We start from the raw sequence: 7,112 nt of genomic DNA on the forward strand, positions 1-7,112 counted from the left end.
TGATTTATACCTCAGGAGCATCAAAAAATTTTGTCACACCTGTTCTGTTTCTTTTAAATTCTCTGGGGTTCTCACTGCCGCTGTTCCTTACATTACTTCAAAATGTTTACTTCAGGATGGCAACCCCTTTTGCCAAACCTGTGTTTTCTTTTAAACACACTCCCCCCCTCTCTCCCTCTCCCTCTCTCCCCCCCTCTCTCTCTCAGGTGTTCTCCATCTTACCTAGGCATTTACCTCAAGAATTCCTTTGCGCTAGGGCTTGAATCCCACTGCTGATCCAACACTTTACGCAACCCCCTTACACCACCCTACACCTCCCTTCACAGGTCTGGGAGATTCCCAGGCAGTTAAAGGATGTCATAGCATACCATCTGTCTAACCTCTTTAACAGGCAGAGACCTTTGATGCAAATCCACACAGGGTCCCCTCGCTTCTTTTCCAGAGGCTTTACTAGACAGGCAGCTAGTTCCCTATATTTACTTCCCCTCACCTATTGCTCAGGGATATTGGGAACAGAACTCGGTGTTTACTTTCCCTTATACATGCTGCCTCCATTTAGATTAACTATATTGGCCCATTTGTTGTGACCAGAATGTCTTGAGATTTCTGTGTGTGCTTTAATTCCTCTCAGCCAACAGTGACAAGGTACACAACACAACAGACTACGGTGTAAATTGAAACATATACAAAAGATCACCTCACCGTGTTATGACGATATGTTGTTCTTTCATGTATATATGTTTTGTAGTTGAATGTAATTGTTCTTGATTTTAGGTGATTTTCTGACGTGTAGTTTACCTTTGAATTAAATATAATTGCACATGAACACTAAGGATTTCATCCTACATATTCTAGCAAACATTTCAAATAACGTTTATTTATGATTGATTATAAAAATCTGTAATAGATCCATTAGCCCTTTAACTTTTACACAGTGATCTTTTGTATATGTAACAATTCCAGACTTGCCAGGGTTAAAACAAACAAACAAAAAACCCTTTTATTTTCGAGATAGAACATAGGAGTGAATGTTTTCAAAGCTCATATATATTGTGGCTAAACAGGGAATGATTACTATGTAACAGAACAGATTAACAGCCAGCTATCTTTCTGCTGCTTCTCCTCAGCAACCTAAAACTCTTCTCCCTCAGTAACTATCTTCAAACGTATTCCAACTGTCAGTAGTCCAGCATTCCACCAGTTCTCATTGGCTGTTTCTGAGAAGAGGCAGAGCTGGAACCATTTTTGTCCATCACAGGAGTCTTACGTTCATTTATTTCTGGGCCTATTTGTCTCCTGTCTTGTCAAAAATAATTTCCTCAGTGATAAGTTGTCTTCAGGACTATTGCAGAACACTGTCCTTCTCCTTCTCTCTCTCTCTGTCTCTCTCTGACACACACAGACACACACATGAATGAATTGCTTTATCAACTCCATTTCCTGATGTCGTCGTGTGTCCTCAAGAACCAGCAACTATTTAATCGTTTCAAGTACTCGGGGTCTTTCTGCAAATTTATTAAAATTGTGCATAGAGCTCATCACTACTTCTAACAGAGGTATACATCGTTCCAAGCCAGACATTCTTCAGTTGTGGCTTTCTGCCCTTCTTATTTAAGGCTTCATTCAAGGCTGGAGGAGACAAACTTTCTATTAATTTCCTTTTTCTCTCTTTGGAAAATATCTCTGGATCGTCAAGAAGCAGCATCCCTGTGTCCAAATCTACCTTAACCAGTGGGTTGTGATGAAAAACCAGAAAAATACTTAATTTTAAAGGGGGTATGAGCTTTATGCTCCACCACTATATGCTCTACCACTAATCGACGAACTTCTTCAGAGATACTGAAATTGAGTGCTTGAGGATTTGGAGGGGAAAACATATTCCTCCCTAAAAGCTGCAGTTTCAGTGCCCAGATTCCTTCTGGAGTTACATTGTCACTAAAGGAAATTTTTCCTAACCCCATGGGAGAGACCCTCTATTTACCATTTAATTTAATTACATTCAGACATTTTTGCAGCACTCCTTTTATTATATTCACAAAATATAATATCCAGTCTTGCACTCTGAATTCTTTTAAACTTGCTTACAGCACCATATTCATTCAAAGCATTCATTAACACTATTAGTAATGTCAAGATGAACCCTACTCAACCTGCTTGAACTGTCTGGGTTCAAAGTTCAATTGTTGGACTGTTCTATGAAAAATTTTTAAGTTTTTTAAAACTTTAAGTTGGCTACATTTTAGGATCAATAAAAGAAACAAGTCATTGGGGATTTTTTTATAACTACCTTGCGGGTGCTAAAATGGGGAAAGGAATCCAGAAAAAAATTAATGGATTCTTGGTTTACAGAACCCAAAATAAAACTTTTTTTTAATGCAAGGTGTTTCCAGTTCCCTTTTCTCATAGTTTTTATATGTTGGTAACACAGCAATCCTAAGAACTGTTTCCTGGAAGTAAGCTACATTGTATAAAAGGTGAAGTTTGAGTAGATTTTCTGAATAATATTTATTAACAAGGAATGGATAGATAACATGGGAAATTAAGCAATGTCCTAGCTTTCCAAAAAAAGAGGGGGAGGGGTCCCAGAGAGCTAAAAAAAAATTCAACATGAATGAAACCTTTGTCACCAATTCTTTTTGCTTTAACACCTGCAAACTGTAATGATATCATAATGGTGTGTTGGGGGTGGTATTTAAGGCTTTATCTCTGTGCTGTTGCACACTTCCGCCTCTGCTTTTTCAGCTCATGGAGGAAGAATTGGAACCCACATCAGGGCTAACAGGCAAAGGGAGAAGTGATTTAGAGCAGGAAAATAATATAGGGTAAAGAATAGACAGCTGTCCCACAGCACTTCTCGTCCACAGAGAAACTGTGACAGATATTGGGGGTTGTGTGAATGCACCCACCTCCCATCCCCTTCAAAAGGGGGTGCATGAGCAGATGTGGTACAGGGGAGGGAGGTTTGCCGTCTTGGGGGGATATGCATGTCCTGATTGTGGCCCATACGTCTGCCTTATATCTTCCCTCCCAGCTCTTAAGTTATCTAGGGACGGCTGCATCACAAAATTCTGTCTATCCATTTTTGTCCCACCTCCCTTTGAGGAATTTGGGACAGCCTACAGGTTTCACTCCTACTCCCTTTTGCACTTTCAATGAATGTGTGGTGTTGGAAGAGAAAATCTAACCCAGGATTACCCAGAATGAGGATTTGAACCCAGGTATTCCTGGCTCTTCATCAGCATTAAGCACTGCACAACATTGTCACTGCGTGCCACAATCTGTCACAGTTAAACAGAAGACATTTCCATGTATCAGGCATTTTAAACAGAAAGATATGTAGCAAGCCTTTATTTAACCATTACAAAATTCTCCCCAACCATATTTCTTATAAGGGACCCTCTCACCAGGGTCCCAGGCCATTCACTAACCTGGAGACCTAGACTTTCACATAGTTCAGAGGACACCTATCTCAGACATTAGGTAACTGTAGTGTACAGAAAGGCTGGAGTAGGTAGGGACAGAAGAGGAAAACCACCATTCACTTCATTATCCTTTTGGCACTATAGCACTGCACATTGTAGGGCATATTACGCATGCCATAGCAGGTAACTTTGACATTCAAGCAACCAATGAAGTCCCAAGGATTGGTCTTGTAGAGATCAAAGCAACATCAATCCTGTGCTGAGGCCTGAGGAATAGTGATAGCTGGTAGCCTGCAGTCTGCCCAGGAGGGGGAAAAATGCTGCTTAGGTTTTTCAGAACTTCACACAACAGTAAGTTAACTAGAGGATGCCTGAAGGACCTTGTGCATGCAAACCTTTCATTAAAAAAGCACCAATGAAAAATTCCAATTGCCCCATGAATCTCAGTTTTCATTTTATTAATAAAAATAAGATTTCTAGCCCTGATTGTTCTTGAATAGTTGCAATGAGGCACAATCGATGAAAGCTTGGAGACCAGAAACAGTAACCGGTAAGTTTGATCATCCATTGGTAAACTATCCCTTCCCTAGTTCATGCTTACATTTCCTATTCTAAACCTTTGCAAGTATTTCCATTGCTATCATTCAAGAGCCAGAGCCACAAATTCGTGTCTGTCTGTGAAAACCCCGTTTGGCGTGAAAGGGGAACGGGAAAAAGGTAAGACAAGTCCTTGTGGGTCAGGAAGGACGTGAGGAGGAGAAGGAGCGCGGATAAGAAGCGGAAGGGTATCAGGAAGCAGAAGGGTTTTCCCCATTAGCGTCAACGGACAGAGGCGGCAACAAGTTTCCTCAGCTCTTTCCACAGGCAGTACGTCCTTCCCCTTTCCCGCCTAAAATCCGCTGACCACCCTTTTGGACGGAAGAGGGTGGGGAAGAGACCGAAAACGGCATGTTCGGGTTGGAGACGATCATCCCTTGCTGACTAAACTTCTCCATCGTTTGTTCTCCATCGCCTCTTCAGTACCGTGTGAGTCCGGGGCTCCTCAGTGTGTCGGGAATTCACCTTCCCTCATCTAGAAAATACATGAGCCCATGTCAATTAAACGTTGGAGGATGGGAACCTTGAGGGAAGGGCACTGCACATGCTCGGGGTAACTTCCCCGTTTAGGCTTCATATATTCTAGGGTTAATCCTGAAATAAACTTTTGGGGATTCTCAGGGGCGTATTATTCATAAGGCTGACTAGGCTGAAGCCTAGGGGCCCCGCAGGGAGTAGGGGGCCCTCCATTTTTTTTGCTGAGGCACTCCCCCCCCACATAAATCACAATTAATTGTTTCTCCTATTAACCTCTATTAATAAGATAATTAACTGCTTCCTTATTGAAGTGAAACAAATTGTCTCATAGTAAAACAATTATCCATAAATTATATATTTTTAAGAAATAATAAAATTTTTATTCACTTCAAAATATTACAGTATTGAACAATTATACCCCCAAAATGTGCTGTCCTGAAGAGTTCTACTAACACAAAATATTTTTTAAATTGTGAATAGAATTCTTCAGGAGACCCTCAAAAAGGATACAGAGCTATGTACTGCGTTCTAATACCTACAGTACCAGGGTCAGGCTGTCAGCTGTAGTGGGGTGAAAGATTGAAGTGTCAGAGGGCACCCGAAATACCTAAAAGCCTAGGTGCCCAGCCATGGGCTAATACGGCCCTGGGCATTCTCTTGCTTTGTCCCATGTTGTACCCCATGAGAGGCTGGAACCTCTGAGCTCTCTCTCTAGTCAATTATGCGTAACAACTGCATTGGTCCCACTCTTTTACTTAGAGATTCCTACATGAATGATTTACCATCAGTCGCTTTTCTTTCATTCTTATTTCTCCCTCCATAGTTCAGCATCTGATGGCGCGTTCTGACTCACAAAAACTCATGCTAAAATAAATGTTGTTAGTCTTTAAAGTGTCACTGGACTTCTATTTTATGTGTCTACTTGTTATCTCCTCACAGCCTTCCAGGGGCAGTTAAAGACTTTTTTTCTTGTTTAACAGCAGCAACAAAGCCCCTTTAAAAATTGGTTGCCCTACCATGACTCAGTTTGATCACTAGGAGAGAGTACAACATATCCATGTGGGGCTTCCAAAAAATGAATTTTGTTTTATAACTTATACAACCTTTTCCCCAAGTCTAACAGTGCAGTCCAAAACAGAATGTCACCCTTCTTAGCCCATTGACATCAACAGATTTAAAAGGTGTTGTTAGGGAACAATGTCACTGTTTAGGATTGCATTGATAATCTGGTAGGGCAGGAAGCAGAAGAGAGAGGTGGCATACTGAGTGATGCTGCAGTTATTGTGCCTGTTTAAGTTACACAATAAACCTAATTGTGAACTTAAATTGTGCTCAGTTGCTTAAAACAATACACCTTAAAAACGAGCAAGTTTTTTTTGTAACATTAATTTTTACAGGATCTAGTCTATGAGAGTTTATGCTACAGTAAAAACTTAAATGTTGCCACAAACAACTTGTTCACTTTTTAAAAAATCCTGGCTTGGGTTCTCCAGGTAAGGCAGTGCATCCACTGGTCTGACCTTGGCTCTGACCATGCCTATTGTGAACCACATGTAGTTGATTATTTCTTAGGTATTCTGCCATCTTACCCACATCTTTACTGAAGCCTCTGGATTGTGGCAAGGGTCTTGTGCATAACAGACCTGAATTTCTGATATATTGAGCCAAATGACCTGCTTGCAAATGTGAACTGAGTCAATAGTGTAGATGTGTCTTGAGCAGAATTCATTGAACTGCCTTGTCAGGAACTGAGTTATGAGGGAAGCTGTGACTGAGTAGGCCCCAAAATGCCAAGAAATATAGAAAATCTCTTAATATTAAGAACTGTTGATCAATTCACTATTCAGAATTTGAATAAGAAACGTGATGCTATCAGCAAACTGTGTTTCACGTGGTTCATGTATTTTCTTAAAGTCTCTGACTAATCACTATATACAGGTACTGTGATACTTATTTTACATTCTGATCCTATGCAAAGTTAACTGTATTTCAGGCCACTTATCCAAGGTTCATATCTTTACACCTTCAGTTAAAGGTAGCAGTTGTTAGGAAAGCCCTTTCTTTGCCTGAGACCACTGCTAGACAAAATAGTAATGTTAAGATTAATAGCCATCTGATTGGAAGACAGAAGGTAGCTACATATGTACACTTATATATACTGCTAATCAGGTAATTGAACTTAAAATCACGAGAAGAGATTTGAGAGATTGGGTGGATATCCTGGTGATATGCAGCGGCAAAGGAAGGAGATAGCAAACAAGAGGATATAGTCAGAGGTCTCCTCTTTTACCTCATGAGCTGGTGCAGTATTATGACTAAGAGAAGAACCATAATTTATATGACAATAGTTTATTGTAAACATACTAGAGTTACAATGATGGTTCTGCTGCAAAGAAAGAAATGTGAATAACTGAAACTTGTCTTTTTGGGTTGTGGTGGTTCCCCAAAGTTTTTAAACTGCTCACACTTTACAGATCTAATGCAGGAATTTCAGCAAACATGAATCATACATAGTATGAAGCCATCTGTTCCCGCAAATGCTGTTTCTATGGGACAATCACTCTTCAGGATCAGCATTGGGGAAGAGCTGAAGTTCTGTATCAGAAGGGAAGAATC

Source organism: Eublepharis macularius, chromosome 13 (genome assembly GCF_028583425.1).
Source record: "Eublepharis macularius isolate TG4126 chromosome 13, MPM_Emac_v1.0, whole genome shotgun sequence".
In the NCBI taxonomy this organism is placed as follows: Eukaryota; Metazoa; Chordata; class Lepidosauria; order Squamata; family Eublepharidae; genus Eublepharis; species Eublepharis macularius.